The following is a 24,068-nucleotide window of genomic DNA, read 5'->3' as shown; positions in this document are numbered from 1 at the left end:
ATGTTGAGCATGTTTTCACGTGTTTATTGGTCGGTTGTGTGATTTCATTGAACTGTCTATTCATTTCCTTTGCCCATTTTTAAATTGGGATATTTGTCTTTTTATTATTGAGTTGAGAGTTCTTTATATATTCTAGATATAAGTTCCTTATGAGATATATGATTGGCAAAAAATCTCCCCCATTCTGTCATGTCACTTTCCTTGTGGTATTGTTTAAGGCACAAAGGTTTTTAATTTTTTAATTTTTTTCCCTTTACTGATTAAGGTATTACAAATGTGTCCTTATCCACCCCATTGTCCCCCCATCCCCCCACTCATGCCCTCCCCCCCTCCCCCATGTCTGTATACATTGGTTATGCTTATATGCATGCATACAAGTCCTTTGGTTGATATCTCCCCCTTAGCCCTGCCCTCCCCTGCCTTCCTCTGAGGTTTGAGCATCTGATCGATTGCTTCTCTGTCTCTAGATCTATTTTTGTTCATCGGTTTAAAAGGTTTTTAATTTTGATGACATTTTGAGTAAATTTTGTATGTGGTAAGAGGTAGGGAGGGGGTTCAACATCATTTTTATATATGTGAATATCCAGTCATCCCAGCACCAGTTAAAAGACTGTTCTTTTCCCAATTTAATTGTCTTGGCTCCCTTGTAAAAAATCAATTAACCATAAAGTTGAGAGTTTCTTTCTGGACTGTCAATTCTGTTCCTCTGAGCTATATGTCCATCCTGTGCCCACAGCACAATGTCATGATTACTGTAGCTTTGCAGTAAGTTTTGAAATCTGGCAGCTAGTCTCCCATCTTTGTTCCTCATTTTCAAGGTTAGTTTGGCTACTCTGAGTCCTTAGCATTTTCACATTAATTTTTGGATTAACTTGTCAATTTCTGCAGCTGGGATTTTGTAGGGATTCCATTGGATATTTAGATCAATTTGGAGAGTATTGCCACCTTTAACAATATTATTTCTTCCAATCCGGGAGCATGGGATGTCTTTCCGTTTATTCAGGTTTTCTTTAGTTTCTTTCAACAATATTCTGTAGTTGATTATAAATTTTTCACGTTTTTGTAAAATTTATTCCTAAGTATTCTTATGCTATTGTAAGTGGAATTGTTTTCTTAATTTTATTTACGGTTTAGTCATTGTTACTTGACATACAATTGATTTTGTACACTGATCATGTATCCTGCAGCTTTGCTGATCTCATTTCTTAAAGCTAGTAGTTTTTTTTGTGTGGATTATTTAGGGTGCTCTCTATATGTCATGTCATCTGTAAATACAGATAATTTTACTTCTTCCTTTTTTATTTTGATGCTTTCTATTTCTTTCCTTGCCCATTTCCCTGACTAGAAACTCCAGTACAATATTGTATAGATCAGTCGTCGCCAACCTTTCGGACCTCACGGACCACCAGTGGTCCTCGGACCACCGGTTGACAACCGCTGGTATAGATGATGAGAGTAGATATCCTTGTCTTGTTCTGAATCTTAGGGGGTTGCATTACCATTAAGTATTATGCTAGCTCTGGAGGGTTTGTAGGTTCTTTTTAACAGATTGTTTCTATGAAACAACAAGTGCATTATACGTGAAATTCAGTATTTGTTGCCTTGAACAGAGCAGAACAATTTGTACAAAAAGAAAAGGAAAACTTTCTCTTTTCTCTTCTGTCCAGTCAGGAAGGACTTTCTGGGAAAGGAAGGATTTGAAAGAATTTCTTGAAGAAGATGCTTGGCAAAGCTTGTTAGGATGTGCTTTCTTCAAAATCCTGAGACAGCACGGGAGAGGGAGGTGGGGGTTGGGGGATGGCCAAAGAGCAAAGAGGAAGCTAACTTTTTCTTGAGGAGACAGTGGGACAGAGGAACCGTAGAAGAAAGATACTAGCCCAGGATGGCCAAGCCCTATGAAAGGTTTTGTGGGCAAGCCACCATAAAGTAGGTTGAACCCTTCCTACAGAGGGTGGGATGATTCCTCAGTACCAGGCCCCTGCAGGGACTTTTGAAGGCAACAATCGGGAGGAGCCGGGGGACTGATATAATTCCCTATGATATTAAGGCACAGCGTCAGGGGAGCTCAGAGTCTGACCACTTCGGAGCATTCTTCACCTACCCTCAGAAATGTAAATCATGCTGTATTATTGCCAGTGGCCAGGCAATGGCTTGAATTCAGGTTATTTCAAGTAATAGCTAAACTCTTACCATGAGTCCAGCCTCATGCTAAGGATTGTGGTGAGCAGAAGGAAAGTCAGATAGGGTCCTTGCTGTGAAGGAATTTATAGCTGGAAAAACAAGAATTCCATATTGGAAAGTGGTATGACTCATGTAAATTCACACAAGTCCAGAACTAAATATAAAAATGGGTGGGACAGTGAGTGAGATAGGAGTTCAGAGGGGACAGAGAGAGGACAGTGGTCTGGTGACCAGGGAGAACTTTATGTAGAAGGTGGAACCTGACACCAATATGCACCTATGAGAATAAGGTATCTTCCTCCCTCCCTCCCCCAGGCTATGAGAAGACCAATCCCGAAGCCTGGGTGTGGAAGCAGCAGCCTCTCTGGGAAATTAGAGGGAAGGTTCCAAGTGAGAACTTTCTCCTGTCCTCTCTTTTTCAGTGCTGTTGGTTCTAAAAGAGACCAGATTTTCCTGCTGTGACAGCCGAAAAGACAAAATAAATCAAGAAAGGAATGGCAAGGATGAACCTGGTAATGAAGTTAACATCTCTAGTCTTGAAGGCACCACAAAATGGTTTTCTCCTCACAGTGGCTGCTCAGTTAGAGGTACGGAGGACTAGACTGCTCTAATGGGTCTGGGAACATATTCTTCTCCCTGTCAACTCCACCCACCCCTCTTCCCACCCCATTTCCTCCAAAAGCCTTTTGCAGATGGTGCCTCTCAGTTCCCAGAACCAGTCTGGAGCTGTGATTAAAAGATCAAAATTCCACAAACCATTTTTTTTTTTCTTCTTGTACACCTTGGCGAATGTTAAGCTACGCTAAGACAGTGATCACGTAAGAGTGATGCTCAAGATTCTGCAGAGAAATTAAGAATTCCACTTGGCATGGAGCCAGTCCTCAAAAAAGTAGTGGTTTGGGAAAGGAAGGGCTCTGTGAACACTCTTTTCGGGAACCCTTTATTCCCATAGGTGCTCAGACCTCCCTCTCGCCTCACTGATTCCCTCTTTCCTTCCCCCATTTGCATGAACAAGAATTATTTGTATTACCAGTTTTCTGCATGTACTAATTAAATTAAATCAATAAATTGAATGAGCTAACTCAGCAGCTTGAAGAGAGTGTGTGTTTATATAGAGAGATATATATCTATGCATGTATGTTGTATTTTAAAAACTCTGTATTAGCGAGATATATTAAAATTAACAACATTTCAATTATCCTAACCCTTTTAGAGTATATCAGACACTCTTGGTGAGAAAAAGCATGATTATAATGAAGTAATTCCATAAGTCCTAGTAGAGACTTTCTGATAAACTTTCTACAAACTGAGAAACTAAATGAGTGCAATTACTAAGCATAAAATTTCCCAGTTAGTTGATTCTCCATTCTTTAAATTCATTCTACATTGATGGAGGACCTAACTAAATTGTCAGCTGATAGATCATTAAAAATAATTTTTGATGATAGATCAGCATGTGTTTTTGGTATATAACTGGGAAGGAGTTCAAAGAACTGAGTATCATTGCTATCACAAAACTCTCTCTAGTCCCATCATATTTTTGTGAACACGTTTTCTCAGCATGTATCACAAGAAAGGAGAAATAGGAATAGAATTGAAGCTAAACAATGTCTCATTTAACATTAAGTAATACTCATCCATGGGTAGAAGAAAAAAGCCTTTCCATGTCATGAAGAGGTGCATTTCCAATAACACTGTATTTTTGTTAAATATTTATTACAATTTGGCTCTCGCTAGCTTGGCTCAGTAGTGAGAGCATTGGCCTGTAAACTGAAGGGTCTCGGGTTTGATTATGGTCAAGGGCATGTTACCTTGGTTGCAAGCTTGGTTTCTGGCCCCAGTTGGGGTGCATGTGGGAGTCAACCAATCGATGTGTCTCTCTTGCATAAATGTTTCTTTCTCTCTGTTTCTCCACCTCCCTCCACTCTCTCTAAAAAGCAATGGAAAAAAAATATCCTTGGGTGAGAATTAACAAAATATATATATTTATTAAAATTTGTATTCTATTTTATTTATGATATTTTGGCCAATTGTATAATAAAAATCACTTTAATGAGTAATTTAGAAACTTTTTTATCACTTAAAGCTTACAGTCACAGATTTTAGGTTAATTTTAATATATACATACATTTTTACTACAGAGGGTATAATAAGCATAAAATATATTAAAGATAAAATTCTATGAGAGAAGTGGAATGCAAATGCATATTCAAGGAGAAATAGGAACAATATAAGATTTCTGATGGTAAAGAAGAGCTTGTTCATATGCTTTTTAAACCGATGACAATGAGTAGCAAATTGCTATGATGTTTATATTCCACTAGATACATTTAAAAGAGTCATGCTGCAGTTTTAAAACTATCAGATTTTCATTATGCCAGAAATTACACCTTTTGCAATTACTGTTTAAATTTGTGATAAAAATATTTACCCATCAATGTGCTCATGCTGCCTCGGCCTTGGTTTAGCCCTTCCGCTCATCTGGAACATTCTTCTCCTCCTCAGGATAGTATGGGTGGGGCGGGGGGGCGTGGCCTGGGACAGGAGCACATGAAGGGGGCTGGGGAGCCCAGGTGCACTGTCTGCATCACAGCTTTCCAGTGCTTTCTATCTTTTTTTTTTTTAGTTTTATTTATTATTTATTTTTTAAATAAATCTTTATTGTTCAGATTATTACAGATGTTCCTCTTCCTCCCTCCCCCCATAGCTCCCCTCCACCCGGTTCCCACCCCACCCTATGCCCTTACTCCCCACCCCACTGTCCTCGTCCATAGGTGTAAGATTTTTGTCCAGTCTCTTCCCACACCCCCCACACTCCCTTCCCCCCCAAGAATTGTCAGTCCACTCCCTCCCTTTCTATGCCCCTGATTCTATTATATTCACCAGTTTATTCTGTTCATCAGATTTTTTATTCATTTGTTGATACATATGTATTTGTTGTCACTTTGTTGTTCATAATTTTTATCTTTACCTTTTTCTTCTTCTTCCTCTTCTTAAAGAATACCCTTCAGCATTTCATGTAATCCTGGTTTGGTGGTGATGAACTCCTTTAGCTTTTTCTTGTCTGTGAAGCTCTTTATCTGACCTTCAATTCTGAATGATAGCTTTGCTGGGTAGAGTAATCTTGGTTGTAGGTTCTTGCTATTCATCACTTTGAATATTTCTTGCCACTCCCTTCTGGCCTGCATAGTTTCTGTTGAGAAATCAGCTGACAGTTGTATGGGTACTCTCTTGTAGTTAACTAACTGTTTTTCTCTGCTGCTTTCAAGATTCTCTCTTTGTCTTTTGCTCTTGGCATTTTAATTATGATGTGTCTTGGTGTGGTCCTCTTTGGATTCCTTTTGTTTGGGGTTCTCTGTGCTTCCTGGACTTGTAAGTCTATTTCTTTCACTAGGCAGGAGACATTTTCTGTCATTATTTCTTCAAATAGGTTTTCAATATCTTGCTCTCTCTCTTCTTCTGGCACCCCCATAATTTGGATGTTGGTACGCCTGAAGTTGTCTCAGAGGCTCCTTACACTATCTTCATATTTTTGGATTCTTTTTTCTTTTTGCTTTTCCAATTGGGTGTTTTTTGCTTCTTCATATTTCAAATCTTTTGACTTTATTCTTGGGATCCTCTAGTCTGCTGTTGGATCTCTGCATATTATTCTTTATTTCAGTCAGTGTATGCTTAATTTCTAATTGGTCCTTTTTCATATCCTTGAGGGTCTCACTAAATTTCTCGGAGGTTTCTAGAGGATTCTTGAGTAACCCTATAACCGTGGTTTTGAACTCTATATCCAGTCATTTGCTTTCCTCCATTTCTTTTATTTGTGACATGTTTCTTTGTCTCTGCCATTTGGCTGCTTCCCTGAGTTGATAGAGTGGCTTTGTGTGCTAGGTGTCCTATAGGACCCAGTGGCTCAGCCTCCCCAGTTACCTGAGGTGGACACCCTTGGTGCACCCCTTTGTGGACTGTGTGCACAGTCTTGTGTAGTTAAGCCTTGATTGCTGTTGGTATCACTGGGAGGAATTGACCTCCAGGCCAATTGGCTGTGAGGACCAGCTGTGTCTACAATGGGAGAACTGCTGTGCTGGAGACACCCTTATGGGGCAGGACTTGCTTCAGTGGGGCTTTGGTGCTCACTGAGTCTGCCCCTTGAGTGTGTCACTTATGGATGTGAAGAGTTGTAATCTGGTGTCATCTCACACTGACCACTAGGTACACTGGCTCTTGGGTCTCCAAAGAGGTGCAAAGTCAGCCACTGCCTGAGGCCACCCAGCAGGAGCTACAGAGAGATCTGCAGATTCCTCCTCTTTGTTTGGGGTTTGGAAGTGCCCAGATGAGGCCCAGCTGTGAAGCAATGCAGGCTGCTGCTGCAGGGCCTTAGGCCTTCTTTTGGAAGCTTTGGAGCTCTCTGAACCAGCTGCAGTTTGTTAGGTTTTAGGTTGCAAAATGACAAGCCATTCATATGCAAAGCCACTGCGCACAGCTTGGGTGGGGTTGTAAATTGGGTGGGGCGGGGTCTCAGGGACTCACCAGGGCGGAGCAAACAGCAATGGCTGCCAGTCAGCCCTGCCCCGGAGATGTCCCTGGGTCTTGGTGCCCTACAGCCCCTTGCAGGAACAATGATCGCTGCAAGCACCTCTGAGAGAAAGCTGCCCTTGCGTTCCTGCCCGATGCCAGACAGTCTAGTTTCTCCCCGTATGAGTCTGGGTCCCAGAGTCTAGCCTGGAACTGGAGTTCAGAGCATCAGGAGCTTGTATCTCCCTCCTGATTGAAAAAAAACAACAGCACACCCAGTTGCCAGCCTGTTTCTCGCACGCCTTGGTACCTCCGCCCTTCCGCACCTCCGCACCTCCTACCAGTCTCAATGCACTTTTTCCTTTCCTTCTAGTTGTAGAACTTCCACTCAACCAGCTTTCCTGTGGTTCTGGATGATATTTGTTTTGTCTTTTAGTTGGAGTTTTGATGTGGTTGTGCGAGGCAGCAAGTACTGTGTTTACCTATGCTGCCATCTTGGTTGTTCCCCTTCCAGTGCTTTCTTGACCCCATCGTTCTCCAAGAGCCAAGCAGAGGCAGATCCGTACCTTCCCTTAGGAACTGTGCCTTCTGAGCTGAGGGCAGGAGCGGGCACTGCCCACACAGGTATAAGTCCCCAGGTCTTTCAGGTTACAAACCCCTGCACTATCCTCTGCCCTAATCAGTGATGCTTGGCTTCCTGTGGGGAAGTGGGCTGAGGGATTTGGGCCCATCCACCATCCACTGTACAGCTCACCTTCCCTCCCAGCAGGCCCTGGGTAAGCACTCTGAGAGAAAGAGAGAAGACTTTAACACCCAGCTGATGGAAGAGACAATCTCCACACAGATGCAGAGAGGGGACATCAGAATCCCTAGACCTCTTTTTCTCAGTATGAAAGGACTTTATGCTCTTATTTTTTTTTTCTATATGCTCATAATTCAAGAGAATTGATGCTTTAAAGGGTCCAGAGCTTGAGATATTCACAATGCTCCTTTAGGACCAGCTACAACAGAAGACAGCTACCTGTGTAATAGAAAGGCCATCATAAAGGAATCAAAGTCTTTGAGAAAGGCAATCCTGGAAAGCTGCCTGGAGGAAGTGAGATAGTTGAATTCATTTTAAAAGGAGATTTGAGTCTTGTGGAGGCTACTAAGCAACAATCCCAATGTTTATTGCCTCCCAGGATCTTTTCTCTTTGGTGAGGAATTATAACATAATGTCAGAGATCAGCTGGAGTCAGATAAGCTGAAACTTGGAGGAAAGAGGTGAGAGGGTTGGAGTGGGAGGAGAGAAAAAACATCCTATCTCAAGTCCAGTAACATTGCCCCACTTCATTTCATTACCAGAGTTGAACAGTGCTTACAAATGATGACGTTATAAGCTGAAATGTGATCTCCTGGGAAAGAGTATCAGCTGCCTCAGTAATTATAGATCCACTCCCTGCCTGCCTTTGATTGTGATCTATGTGAGCTCTGAGAACCAACAGCGGGAGCACCTTCCACTGAGACTGATGATGTTTTACCTGTAAAGAGCATACAGCACCGTTCAGCCTTGTTGGGTCACCCTGGCCTGGACCTTGGCCAATAAGCCCACAGGAGCTATGCCTAGCTGCAACTCAATGGACAGGCCAAGAGGGACAGCCAGGCCCATCACTCAGTCCGTGGGTGAAGAGGGCACAGAGCAGTGGGCACCCATTGACTTTCCAACTCAGTTTGGCCTCCCTTACAGGTACTCCTGGTGCCAGCCTTACTAAGCTGCTTGCTCTTGCCCTGTACCTCCCTGCCTTGTGCTCTCCTGCTCAAGCCACTTACTTCCCTCCCTTAATGCCCTTTGTTTGCATATCCCCATGTCTACCTTCTACCATTCCTTCAAGGCCCTCCTCTAAGGCCCCTCCTCTGAGAAGGCTTCTCTGATTCCCCATCAACCCACTCAGCCCTTAAATTGATCACCTGTCATCCTCCGTGCTGCAGTCCCTGAACACTTTACCTGCAATTTTCCATGGACTAGATCCCTTCCTATCTTGCATTATGGTTATTAACACGGTCTAATTTTCCTCTCCTAGCCCGGAGCTAGGATTATCCACCCCTCTTCACTTCACCTCCATGAGCCTGAGCTAAGCCCCTCCTGGGTGACAGGCACTGTGCAGGTGCACTAATGAGAGGAAAGTGGCCCTGCAGCCAGGCATTCACACCCCAATGGGAGAGCAGAGGCCAAGCACCACCCTCCATGGCCAAGCTCCACGCTAGTTCTGTAACTTTAGCCCAAAATGTGGCTTAGTTCCAAGTGGTTGAAAAGAGATTTATCTTTAGCCAAACACAGACCAGCCTGTGACCCATCGAGGGTCCAGAGTGTAGTGGTTGGAAGGCAATTGAGTAAATACTGCTCAGTGCTCAGTGAATGGGCCCAGGCTTCTGGGGGATGGTGAACACACCCTGGCCATGATATTTTATCAACTGGAGTCTCAGGAGGGACTCTGGAACCAAGATTCCTATGGGCCCCAGCAGAGTACCGGGAGAGCATCCATTCACATCCAGCAGGTGGTTCCTAAGTTTCTGAAACGCTAATAAAAGTTCTGGATGTTCTTTCCAGAAGTGCACAGACATGTGCATGCACTGTTTAACACACAGTTTTAGAAGATTCATCTACTCTTGGAAACCCATCCCTGGGACCCTGGATCAGTACCTTGATGTAAACAATGGACCCGTTAGTGCAGTTGCCAAGGAACAATGGGCAAAACCTATATATTCTTGGGGAAAAGGTGCTCAAAAAATGTTGCAGTAATGAATGATCTTGAATTTGACCAACCAAGTTCCCTACTTGTCTTCACTAATCACTGTCTCTTGTACTGTCTGGTAGAGCCAGCATGAGGTCTTAGCCAGAGCCCACCTGCTGTTCAGGCAGAATAGGTGGCCTTCTCTATGGTGGCATCTGTGGGGTTCAGAGAATGCCTTGCCTCTCAAAAGCATCTTTCTTCAACAATCTTCCTTTGCCCCCCAAACATCATGCCTGAAATTCTACCATTAACACTAGAACACTTTGAAGCAAGAGGTTACAGTGACTGGAGCCCACGGGTTAAGAACAGATGTGTAGAACTTCTCTTCCTCTGAGGAAGGGGCTCAGTAGATAAAGGTTAGTGAATCGGACCGCAGAGACTTCCCAGCTGAGGCTCTGACTTCCTCCACGATGAAGAACTGTGGAGACCGTGAGAGCTATTTCAAACTCCCTCACAACACCACCTATAGGATCTGACAATTCAGAAACAGAAAATATCCTGGAAAGTCTTTTGTGAACTAATAAGAGTTACCAAGAGCCCTCAGCCTCCAGAAAGTTTGGATTTATCCAAGCAGGAAAGGCCTTGCCAAAAGGGATGTGGAAGGGCATCCACAATGCGCTGGGTGGTTTCCACATATTATCTCATTTCATTTTCACATGGTTGGGAATAGAAAGTGCATCATTTCCCCCATGTACAGGACTGGAAACCGAGGCAAAAATGCCCAAAGTTACACAGCTCTTAAGTTGCATCAAACTCAAGGCTGTTCAAACTCAAGGCTGTTCAAACATAATCTTCCTCAGTGTAATACATCGAGGGTGTTTTATTTTGTTTCAGGATAGAACACAGTTCAGGTTCATAATCACTTCAGTTCAAAAATAGGAAATAATTTAGGGAGCCCAAGGTTGCCTGAATGACGTCAACTTCAAGATTTGGGGAATGAGCCAAAGCCTCACTATTTCCCATGGAACCAGTGCTGGGTTTGCTTTATGATAATGAGAACTAATAACTTTTCTTTTCAACATACATGCCCTGCAGACCTTAGGACCCTTGTGAAAACTGAAAATGGGAAGATGTTCCCTGATGGCCCAAGTCCAAATCCTCCAGAGGCCGAGAAAAAGGCTATGCCAGCCATCTCCACAGATGCCAGGTCCTGGGGCCCGCGAACCCGAGAAGACTGACCCTGTGACTCACCTGTCCCCATTTTCTTCACAGCGCAAGAAAATGACCCACCTGGGAAAATATTCCTTTCAACCACATTCATCATTTCAATATTCGTCCCCTTTTTCAAAGTATCTTTGTTTACTCTGCCTCTTAGGCTTTTTCTGTTGTTTCTGTGAACAAGTGTATTCCCATAAATTTGATCACCATTGTCATCATCATAACAGCCAACAGCCAGGAATTTATTTGTGGTCTAAAAAGCATTTTCCTACAAAAGGCAACCCATGATCCTGGGCCACAACCAAGGCTTCCTAAGACAGCCAGTGTTGACATAAAGATGATTTTTTTCTTTGGTAATAAGCAACTTTGACTATGTTTATCTTTTACTTATTTATATTTGTTAATCCTCACCTGAGCATATTTTTTCTATTGATTTTTAGGGAGAGTGGAATGGAGGGGGAGAGACAGAGAGAGAGAAACATTGATGTGAGAGAGACACATATATTGGTTGCAACCCGCACCCGACCCGACCAGGGCTGGGGATTGAGCCTGCAACCAAGGTACGTGCACCCGACCAGAATCAAACCCCGGATCCTTCAGTCCATGAGCCAATGCTCTATCCACTGAGCTAAACCAGCTAGGGCTGGGTGTGTTTATTAACTTTCATTCCTGGATTTTTCCTCCTCTATCTCTCACAGATAAACTTATTTTTAACTAGATTTTTTGAATAAATAACTCTCCTACTGACCCCATTAGAGAAACAGTAACCAGTCAGGGTACCTCCATGCAAATACTTTTGCACAACAATACTTGCAAACTGATGACTGTTGAGGTCTAGTTACAGAGGTTTCTCAGACAAAAACCATTTGGATAACATTAAAGGAAAAACCCAATCTTTTTTTTTCCATTTAATAGAAGGTTCTGCAGAAAATATTTTTGGCACCTCAAGTTGTCTTGTTGTTAATCAGCTATTATTATAGGGGTTCACACCAGAACAATGCTCTAAAAGCTCTTTATCTCGTTACATAAGCAGAATGGCATTTCAGAATCTCATTTTTAAAAGGCATTAGTCACTAGTATAACAAAACACATGGTCTGAACCAATAAAATTTAATGCTCAAATAAAAAATGCTTGTTTACATGCGTTTTTATACGACTCTCTATGTAAAAGAAACCATGTTTTCATGAGATATTTTCCTTAGGTCAGTGGACACTCCCTCCCATTTTTCTGTCTAATAGAAAGCCAGCCCATCCCACTGTCACTGCCCAGAGAGGAGGCAGAGATCCAAGGGGAGAGGAGCAGATTCGGGAGTTATGAACGCGTGATTTGAAGCGAAACAGTAGCGCTGCCTCTGCACTCCCCTGACTCAGTCTGGTGTCAGAACTACTTCTACAGAGGGGTCCTTGTTGGAATCTTTATCACTTCTCAGCCCCAAAGCCCACCACTGTGGGCCCAGCAATAGGTCCCTCCTCTCTACACCAACAGTAAAGAGAGAGCTAGATGCACGTACTATAACAAGAACACTGACCAAAGGCAGAGGTTTTTTCCTACCACTCCTTCTTTAAAATCTCAAGTCCAGAGGATCTATCTATTAATTCAACTGCTTATTAAATTTATTAACTTGTACTTCATCCAAAATAATTAAATCCTGTGAGACAGGGCAATAGTTCACTTTAAGCCACCATAACTCTATTTGGTATCTTTAGGCTAGAATTTCCCCTTCAATCTAATTCAAATTTCCTAAGTAAAGTTTATGGACTAGCAGTAGCTGATTTTTACCTGTGTTACTGGGTTGATGTATTTCTTTCATGCATTCAGAATTAATAATATTGTAATATTATAAACAAAACATTAGGTCATTCATAAACTTGACTTATATGCTTAGGAACCATGGGAAAGGGTACCAGAGTTAAAGATGAAGTTTCTTGTAGATAGTATTTTCTTTTTGCTTCTATCAATAAAAATAGGTGTTGTGTTAAATATTTTATTGTACTGCCCTGGCAGGTTTTGCTCAGGGGTTAGAGTGTCAGCCCACGGACCAAAGGGTCGCAGGTTCGATCCCTGGCCAGTTGGGGTGCGTGCAGGAATGCAGGAGCAACCAATCAATCAATGTGTCTCTCTCACCATCAAAGTTTCTCTCTCTCTCTCTCTCTCTCTCTCTCTCTCTCTCCCCTTCTCCCTCCCTTCCACTCTCTCATAAAAAAAAATAAATGGAAAAAATATACCTGGGTGAGCATTAACAAAATAATAAAGCATTTTATTGTACTAAGAAGTTAAAATTTTATTCAATAGCATGTTAATGATTTATTAGTGTTATTAGTTAAGTATCAAAGCCCTAATAAATAAAAAATTAATTAAGCTTAACAGTAACAAAGAGGGACCAGGAGAACAGAGAAATGTCCTGAAAACTATTTGTGTGTGTGTGTGTGTGTGTGTTTGCGCGCGCAAAATAAGTACTGCTACTACTAATTCTTCCTTTTCTTCACCTGAAAGCCTTGCAAATTCTAGACAAACTACTTCTCTGTCAGAGTTCAGAAGGAGAAGGAAAATACAAAACGAAGCTGACACCATTTTTGGCCCATGATGTCATTTGCTGTCTTCCAAAGCCCGTGGGTCCGATTTTGATGTCAGGGTGCGTAACTCTGCAGTGACAGCCCCAACTGTATTTGAAGAGGGAAATAACCTTTCAGCTCTGCGGCAGTCATTTTCCCCACTAAGACAAATATAGCCCAGGCTGAAATCACTTAGTGTCAATCAAGGTAACCAGATCAGCTCAGCGTTAATAATGAATTTGGTCACGTGCCCCCACAGAGAGAAAAGTGTGAGATAGCTGAGCACACCCACCAGCTTCAATGTCAGGCCACAGTTCTCCTAGCCCAGCTGGGAAGCAACAGGGTAACTTAATCTACCTCCCACTCTCATTGCTAAACTGAAAGAATTATCAGAGTTGCCAGAAAGGGCTTTCAAAACACTGGGTCCAGACTTGTATGCAAATCCATGCCTGGGGTTGTCATTAGGGATAGACCAGGCTTTGTGGGGTCTAAGGTTTATAGAATTTGGGGTCTCTCTTTAAGGAAAGAATGCAGTTACAAATACCAAATTAGGAGCAGGAACTTCCTTGGAAAGGAAGGAGTCACAGTCCCTGTAGCTTAAGTGTCATTAACATCATGATAAATCCACCTCTGGTTGTCATGGAAACCAAAAGAACATTAGACTCCTGTGTCCAGGATTCTTGATGGGCTGAGTCCAAGAAGGTATATCTTCTCTACTTTTATGTGATTGTTTGTACTTTTCCATGTTTCTTCACGCAAAGATGAACTATACAATGTTATCATGGGTCATCCCTTCACCAACCCTAAGCCCACCTCAAACGTAGCATTGTCTTTCTAACAGGCACCCATCACCAGTTGGTATGCTCTGGTTGTCCTCTATAGCGCCAACTTGTAAAGGTTAAGGATTTGTTCCAAATAGCCTCAGTTTCCCCTAAATAATCCACCATGAAACCTTTGAAAAAGATGACCACAGGCTCCATCTCTAGAGACAAAATAAAGATAAAAACAGTGGAACAGTGAAGTCAGGGAAGACCTTTGAAACAGCCAGTTTCAGTCAAACCAAAGACTACTTGTCCTATTTAAGTATTCATAAGCAAACTAAAAGCATTATTACCACACTTGGGAAAATCATATAGTTTAATCCCTCAAATGCAATGCTGGTTCAACATTTCAAAATTTTGTTAAATTAATAGACTAGGAGAGAAAAGTTATATAATTATCTCAAAAGAAGCAGAAAATTGATTGAATGAAACTTAACTCATTTCCAAGAAACTCTTAGCAAGTAGGAAATAGAAGATTTTTTTCTTGATAAGGAATGTCAATCAGAAACCTAGAGCAAATATCATACCTAATGATGAAATAAGAGAATTATTCATAATGATAATAGGAATATGATAAAGATGCCTACCACTATTTCACATGACCTCAAAGTCCTAGCCTATTAAATTACAAGAAAAATGGCATAAAACTTTGAAAGGAAGGAACAAAACTGTCAGTATTTGCAGACATTATAATTATGTATCTAGAAAATCTAAGAGAATCTGAAGTAAACTATCAGGATTCAGAGTTCAGTTAAGAGGCCAAGCATAATATTAATATGAAAACATTAGCTTGGTTCTATTCTACAATAACTATTGCAAAATGTTATGAAAAACGATCCTATTCACAAAAAGCCACAAAACTGCAAAATACCTAAAAATAAACTAAAAATCTGCAAGATCTACATGAAAAAAATGATAAAAATTTTACCAAAGGACATAAAAGAAAACCCAAATAAATGGAGAAAATGTTCATGTATCCGGTTGGAAAGATTTGGCATCGTAAAGATGCTCATTCCCCCACAAATTAATCTATAAATTCGGTGAAATCATAATCAAATTCCCAATGGGATTTTTCAAAGAACTTACAAACAGATTCTAAAATTATTCTAGAAGAGAAAACATGCAAGAATATCCAAGGCAATTTTGAAAAAGAAGTTCTAAAAGAGAGTACATGCTGTTGTGAATTTCTGAAGTAGTCCAGTAGAGGCTGGGCTTAAACACAAGTGAGAAGGAACACTAAGCCACATAGAGAGTATACAGATTGCATGTCATTGCAGTGACCCTGAAGGGTAAGAGACTGCATCAAGCAGGAGAGCTTGGGGAACATAGCTTTTTGGGTTTACCTTAATTCCACTGTGAGTGCCAGGCTAGAGTCCTGGACTGTCAGCCTGTCAGATGTAACTATGAGGTGATGGGAAGTCCCCAACAGTGTTTTGTGGAGCCCACAGGTCCCAGCCACAACACTCCAACACTCCAGTCTGGTTTTACCAAACCACTTTGGTAAGCCACATTACCCAGGCCTATTATCAGGCTCAATTTCTTGCTATATTGGTATAATGCCATATGCGGAACTAAACACAGATTCAATGATAATAACCAGTCATCAAACATGCTTGGTTGCTCTAAGACAATATGACAGGCCATGTGTGATGCCTGGTTATTAAATTCAATCTAAAGCGCATTCTCTACTGGACTACGTCAGAAATGTGGAAGAGCATGTGCTTTCTTCTAGAACTCCTTTGTCAGAATTTCAGGCAGACACGTCATTTATCTATTGGGAGGAGCTGAACAGTGCAAGCCTGGCAATTGCCCGTTACAATATCAAAACTAATACAAAACTATGGAAAATAAACATTGTGACATTGATGCAAAATAGCTTAATAAGACATAAGGGAATTTAGCAACTGAGCCATGAATATATGGGAGTGTTTTCTCTGATAAATGTGGCATTTCAAATCGATAGGGAAAGGATAGACTGACTACTCAAAGTTCTGTTGGAGTAATTTACTGACCATTTGGGAAAAATTAATTTGCTTCACTACTTTCAATATTCAAAAATAGAAGTTCCAGAAAAATTGAAGACTTAAGCGTATACAAAACTATAAACTTTAGAAGAAAATCTTGGCAGACACTGTTGGTTGTTGCCCCAACAGTAAACTTTTCATTCTTCCTTGCTAAGAAAACTCTAGTATCAGTGACATATTGGGTGACAATGTCTTCAGGGAAGATAGGGCCTTTCTCCAGTTTCAGCAGATGAGTCATGTTTAGTTTAAGCCAGTGGTCAGCAAACTGCGGCTCTGTTGACTAATGAGTTTGCCGACCACTGGATAGGGGCTTAATCACAAGGAACAACAACAGCCTGTAATTATTGGAATCAGAGTCTAGGTCAGTGGTCGACAAACTCATTAGTCAACAGAGCGGCAAACCGCAGCTCGAGAGCCGCATGTGGCTTGAGAGCCACAGTGTGCCGACCGCTAAGCTAATCATGGAAATCTGACTCACCTTTGCCAGTGATTGGTTTAAAAGTAGGTATGTGATCCAGTCCACACCAATGGTATTGGAGTGAAGATTACAGGGAGGAGTCTGAGAAAGATGTCCCCACGTGATAAATAAAGGGGTATCTAGAAGAGGCCATAGCCTCCTTCCACCTACTCTACCTTTCTGCCATCAGAGGATATGCTGTCTGAAGCTATGAAGCCGTCTTGTGACCATAAAGGGAAAACCAAGGGAACCCCGCAGACATGACCAAAAGCCCTGACATGATCAAACTACTGAATGAATCAACCCTGGAATCACCTCTCTCTGGATTTTATGTTATATGAGAAAGAGAAAATTCCCTATTGCTGGTCTTATAGAGGAAGATCAAAGTCTGATAGTGACCCTGATGTAGTTCTCCCATGGCACCCAGTACTGTCCCCCAAATTATACTTGTCACACTGAATGGTTATCAGTCTTCACTAGATTGTAAGCTCTGTAGGGCAGGGACTCCATCTTATTCATTGCAGCGTTCCCACGTGGAGCCTAGGGCCTCATACATGGTTTGTGCACAATAAATATTGGTTGATTAAAATCTTACCATCTAAAGAGGAATATAGGCATACATGTAAAAAATGTGTGTGTTTCTTCAGTAAGTATCAAATAATACCCCACTAAAGCTCAAGGGAGTTGGATGGAATCACCGGGGAAAGGTTCTGAGAGCAGGGAGAAGTGAGCAGGACCTTGCAGGAATTGTACCAGAGGGAGGAGGACATTTCTGGAAGGAATGGGAATAGGAGCAAGTCATGTAGCAAGGCTGGGTCCAAGGTTTCAAGTGAGGTGAGTGCCAGAGATAAAATTGGATTAATTGCAGAGGGTCTTGAAGACCAGGCTAAGGGGCTTGAGCTTTATTCTGTAAGAAAAAGGAAATCCCTTAAAATTTTTGAGTGGAGCAGTGGCATATGCAGAACCAAGCTTCTGACTATTAAGCCTGAGGCAGCATGGGATAAACTGGAGCAGGTGGAATGGAGCCAGGATGACCAAGGAGGCGGCCATTGAGATACTCTGAGTGTGTCAGCAGGTGGGGTATCACTTGAGTATGACCCCTTTCCCATTTTTAGCCTATGATTGTGGAATAAAAACTATAATTAGTATGTAAAGCAAAAACAAAAAGTGATTTTTAAAAGGCCTGTAAGAACAAGTCAGGCAAAGATTATTCCCCACCGTGACTACAGATGGGAGGTCAAGAATGAGACCCCAGAACAGAAGGAAAGAAAGTTTCCAGGCAACTCCTTTACCCACAAAATGAGCTCTTCAGAAGCCACTCCTTTTGGTGGAGGCTGTGAGGGAAACGTGGTTCCTCTTTGCAAATCCAATGTCATTCATTGTTTGCAGTGCTTTCAACTATAGGACAACTTTTCTGCTATCCCTAAAATCCGTAACTTTTCTTCCAACTACAAAGTTAGGATCCAAACAAAAGTGGGTGAATGTGCTTTTCTCCAGAAATGCCTAAAAATGGGCAGGAGGAGAGATATTGAAGTAAGATTTTTTTTTTTTTTAGCACTTTAATTATGGTACCAGCTCAAACATTCCTAACACCTTTCATGTGAGGTGATCAGAAGCAATTTTATCTCACTTCCTGAAATCTCTTCAGATTTCAATAAAGAGATGAGGTTTATTATACATTTGCATCAAAGCTACCAACTCAGATACCTGACAGCATGTCATATTTTACCAAAAAGACGAAGCCTTAACATTTTACCGTCACAAGCTTTCCAGTCCCTTTGTATTTTAGCATTCCTGCTGGACTTGCCAGGAGAGAAGGTGCCTTGAACTTTTCTGACCCTATTGTGTCAAACACATCTCTCGTGCGCTTCATACGCTGTCTCAGTTCTTTTTGACAGTCAGGTCTGAGGTTTAAGAAATTCTCCACAGGAAAAACCTCAAAATGTGGACTGTGCCTTCCACTCACATCTGGAGCCATATATCAAAACCTGCCTCCACAGATCAGCTTTTCCTGACAGAAAGGAAGGGATGTCTATCTTCTGACCTAGCAACTGGCTGAGTGCCGGAATACTTGCCATACCTCCTTTCCCTCACTGCACCCTTGCTGTCCATGTAGCAACACTCGCCTGCGCTCTGGGGCTCAGAGTCCCTGATATCCCAAGAACCTTCAATAGGTCTCAGCCAGCTGGGATCCACCGTTTCATGCCCCAATTTGTGAAGTCAAATTTCTTCACTACTAAGGAATATGCATATTTTAAAATACTAAAGCCCAATTGATTCCGAACCTCTGGGGGTGAGGCCCACACATCACTTCAATTTTTAAAGCAGCCTTGGTCGTTTTCAACTGAAGTCAGAGATCAGAACCACTAGGCAAGATAATCTCTAGGGTTCTGTTATCTCTAATGTTCCATGATTCTAGGAGGCGCTAATGAATTCCTAGGGTGGACCACTCCCTTTGGAAACAAGATGAGTGATCCTAGAATGGCAAATAGTTTCAGTGCAAAGACCTACATCAATGGCTTAGTAGTTGTTATGGAGAGCTCAGTGGTAAGGTTTAAGGCAGTACCTGGACTGAATGGGGAAGAGAGGTATATCAGCCAGCAAGTCTGCCATGACCAATGGGAAAGAGAGGCACTCAAGATTTTTTCCCAGGCTGTCCTAATCCAAAGAAGAGATCACGCAGGAAGAGATCTCAGACACAGATGTAGATTGGCACTAATCCTCCTTTCAGGTATGTATTGCTGTGAAACAAAACCTTCCAAATAGAAGTGACTCAAAATAACAGCCACATGCGCATGATGGTGTGATTTGGACAGGGTTTTTGGGAGATAGCTCTTCTCTTTTCTAAGCATTAAGGGGGAGGATCTTGACTGGGACTGGAGGATCCAAGGTGGCTTCACATCATGTAAGGATGTCTAACATCCAGGCTGGAGAGACTGGAAAAGTAGAAGGATGGCTGGGCCACCCTCTCCAGCAGGGTAGTCAGACATCCTTATATGATGGCTCAAGGCTCTAAGAGAGTGAAAATGGAAGCTATCAGACCTCTTAAGGGCCTCTTACAAGGCTCAAAACTGACATGGCATTGTTTCTATAGAATTTTCCTGGCTAAAGCAGATGACAAGGCCAGCCCAGGTTCAAGGAGAGGAGAAATGACGCTACCTCTTGATTGGAGGCACAGCATGTATATGCATGAAAGGGAGGAATTGTTGGGACTATCTTTGCAAATAATTTACCATACACCTTACTCAGCTCACCCAGTGGATCCTATTGTGTGTCTATTGGTCTGAAAACCATATCATAAATGGGTGAAAAGAGTAGGTTGATATTCCTGACCATCCATCTCTAACTTAAATTGTTTAAATATTAATAGAACCACAAGCATACACATATTATGTTCAGAAACATATGTTTATATCACTGCCTTAGCCAATCCTATATGATAAAAACCTAATATGCTAAGAGTCCGGTCATCCGGTCGGCCATTCAACCAATCAAAGCGTAATATGTTAATGATATGCTAAGGACACTCAACCACTTGCTATGACATGCAGTGACCACCAGAGGGCAGACGCTCCAACCAGTAGGTTAGCTTGCTGCTGGGGTCCGGCCAATCGGGACTGAGCGAGAAGGGCCAGACATGCCCTGGAGCCCTCCCGCGGTCCCTCTCCAGCTGGCCAACCTCCTGCATCCCTCCCCGGCCCCAATTGTGCACTGGTGGGGTCCCTCAGCTTGGCCTGCACCCTCTCACAATCCTGGACCCCTTGGGGGATGTTGAGAGCTGGCTTTGGCCTGACGGCAGAATGACCGATCGCTATGACATGCACTGACCACCAGGGAGCAGACAGTCAATGCAGGAGCTGCCCCCTGGTGGTCAGTGTGCTGCCACAGGCGGAGCGCCACTCAGCCAGAAGCTGGGCTCACGGCTGGTGAGCACAGTGGCGGTGGCAGGAGCCTCTCCTGCCTCTGCGGCAGTCAGACATTCCCCGAGGGTTCCCGGACTGTGAGAGGGCGCAGGCCGGGCTGAGGGACCACCGCCACTCAGTGCACAAATTTCATGCACCAGGCCTCTAGTATCTAAATATTGTGAAATATGGTCACTTATTAGATTATCTTCATCAGTGCCTCAGGAAGAGACAATGTGGTTGAATTTTTACCCTACAGCCCAGCCCTCTTTGAGGGAATACATTTTGAGGTTTTTAAGGATACAATTGGACAGAGGAAATTAAGAATACAATAGGAAAACAGCTGTTTCTCCTACAGTACTCTCACCCTAAACCCAAATTGGCAGATAGACAGTCTCTTGGGCATCAGTTTCAGATAGTGAGCATAGCAACAATATAAAGAGCAGGAATTAGAACCAGGGGCTTAAAGTCCACTTCTTATAGGAAATCACAATCCCAACCCTTACCTTGACCGTCTCTTCTGGAGGCTATGCTCACTTTGTACCCCTTCACACCATCTGATCCCAAAGACTTTGGTATACATCTTATTTTATTTTAATTGCTCTTCAAATAGAACCCAACCCTGGACTCTGCTCTTGAAACCATGTCAAGAACAGTGTGGCTGGAACCACAACTCCAAGTGGAAAGATTTATTACCAAATGAGTTTCACTTGATTTCATATTGCAGTTCTACTGGCTAAAATTCCAAGACAACTTCCTTTTGTTATTTAAACAAAAATGAGACTTGGGGTATTTTTAAAACCACAAGACAATTTATATGAAGGCCACAGGGGTATAGTTGAAAGACTGCTTGTCCTATGAAGTTTACTGGAAAAAATATATGAATGATGTTGTAGACAGAACCACATAAAACTATGCCCAATCAGTTATCCAACAAGTGACATCCTGACATGGTGCTAAGCACTGAGAAAACAGAGAAAAATAGGACACTGCTCTGGCTCTAATAGTCTGAATAGGAGAGTCAGATATGCAATCCATTATATTGCACATGATATATTAAGTACTCTAATAATGATGATAATAATAATAGAAAATATTTATGTAGCATTTACTATGAATCAAGCATTGTTCTAAATGCTTTATTGTATATTAATTCGCTCCTCAAAATAACCCTTCTATTATCCCCATTTATGAATGAGGAAGCTGAGACACCGAGAGGCTAAATTATATGTCCAAGGCAAGCCCCTAGCAGGCAGTAGAGCTGGGATTTAAACCCACAAGGTCTGGCTCTAACGTTGGTTCTCTTCACTACCACACAGAGAAGATAGCAACTAATTGGTCTGGAGGAGTTGGGAATGGTCCTATTGAGGTAGTGATGGTACCATTTTAAAGGATAGGAGAAATTCCCGAGGTGAAAAAGAGACATTGCAAACTTGAGGACTGATGAGAAGGCTGGTGATAGGGAGGTGGAGGGTGAGGGGTGGGCATAGATGGTAAAGAGTCCTGTGTACTGTGACCATGAAGGCCAAGGGTATTGGGGACAGCTAGCTTACCCACATCCCCTGTTCAGAGACTCACCCTTAATTCAGAACAATGGGAATCTGGAAAAGAGCAATGGAAAATAAATCGTAAATATCTATCTGTATTGTTTCTGTGTCTGAAGTCCTTTAACACACATTCTCTTAGCTATGCTTCATGTTCTGCAGTTGAGAAAACAGACAGAGAGGTAAATGTCACCCAGTATGTAAATCCAGAACCAGGTCTCAGACCAGGTCTTTGGATTCCTTATCCAGTGCCCTTCCCACTGTGACTAACATGTCCATCCCCAGCACTGAACCCAAAAATCTCCAAGTGTCTACTTGGCTCATACTGGGTCCAGAGGACCACTGTCACACAAAAAGGATTCCTAAGGACATTTAGACTGCTGGGACTCTGCAGGAAGCGGAAGCACCCACAGAGAAAATGACATTAAGCCGGTCATTATCGCAGTCACAGTGTGACCTGCAGGCCTTGGTGTCCTCACCTGCAAATAAAGGAAGAGTGCTTAATATGATTTCCAAAGGGCCTGTCTAGCTCAATCTTCCTTTGCCTCCATCACTGTCTACGTGTAGCTTCATTATTTTAGTAAACTGCTGTTTTTGGCCATCACTGGGTGTCTAGTTCCACTCAAAACAGAGCCGAATTGACGGACTGTGCCATTAGAGCTGGAAGCTCAGTGTTGGGGACATGGCCTCAGGCATGTCTGTATTCCAATCGAGTTCCTCTCTTTAGTTTAAGCTAACCTTGAAGCGCCAGCATTTCCATGTCCCACTGTGGGATCTGCTTTGTAGCCTGAAATGAGATACGTGTCTCCCTATTAATATCCTCACACTGTGTCTGAATGCATTTTAAAGGCTCACCGTGCTCGGCAACCTGTAGGCCTGTTTTTGTTATTGTTGGTTAGAGTTGTGCATACTTAACTTAAAAGTTAGCACTAAATGCAGCTTATCTGATCGGGGAAGCATGAAATAGAGAAGGAATGGGGAAATTTCCTTTGCAAAGCAGACACCCCTGGATGTATTTTTCATGTTGGAGATTTGCATCAACTTGAATGAATGGCAGTGGTAGTTCTCACCAGGTGAAGTGAGTGCCAATGAGGTCACAGATGGAGCAGTGGGCACTGCAAAGATTACAACTCAGACTGAGTCTACCCGGCCCAAGGAAAGGGGCAGAGGGCAGTGGCCATGTTAACTGGATTCATAATTCTCTCCCCTGTTTATAGATGGCTCTTCAGTTTTCAAGGAGTCTTTACATTCCCTAATTCATTTGACCACCTTAGCACCAAGGCGGTGACCTTAGCATAGATAATTATCTCCAGTGACAGTAAGCTGAGGTTCGGCAAATGGCCAAAATTGAATGGAAAGGCAGGACAAGAACCCAGGTCTCCTAACCTCTAGTTCATAGTCACTGGGGCTCATACTTGAACTTCTTGAAAACAGAGACTGCCTTACTCATCAATATATGCATCAGGACTTGGCATACAAATTCAAGAAATATTTGTTAAATTTCTTGAACTCTAGCTTGACAAATGAGAGAGGATGGCCTTTATGAATTTGAGTAGGGACAGAAAAAAGTTTAAGTCGTTATGGTGCCTGCAAGGCCCTCCGTGATCTGGTCCTTGTTATCTTTCTGACCTCAATCCTCCTGCTTCTCCCACTGCTTTCTTCACTCTGGCCAATCTGGACTTCTTGCTGCTCCTGAAACATGCCAGATATAGTCCTGCCTCAGGCCTTTGCACTGACTGTTCCCTCTGCCTGGAACACCCTTCCCCAGATACCCTGATGGCCAACTTCCTCTTGTCCCTTAGGTCTATGTGCAAACATCACCTTCTCCGTAAGATCTGCCCCCAGCACCTGATTTGAACATGTAACTTATCCCCCACTCCAGTACTTTCAATCTCTCCTACCTTGCTCTGTTTTATTCATTGGCATTTTTTGCCTTCTATCACACTGCACACCTTCCTTATTGTTTATGATTACTATTTACCATCTCCCTATACCTCATAGAATATAAACTCCAGGAGGACAGGGTTGACATATCCCAAGGGCCGAGAACAATGTCTATCTGGCATAGAAGATTTTCAATAAACATTATTGAATAAATGAGTAAATGGGATTGCAAAATCACAAGCACACTTCTATTTTATAAAGAGGTTT

This window comes from Plecotus auritus (genome assembly GCF_963455305.1).
Source record: "Plecotus auritus genome assembly, chromosome: 8".
Taxonomy (NCBI): Eukaryota; Metazoa; Chordata; class Mammalia; order Chiroptera; family Vespertilionidae; genus Plecotus; species Plecotus auritus.
The sequence above is the reverse complement of the archived record's forward strand: the minus strand, read 5'-3'. Positions refer to the sequence as shown.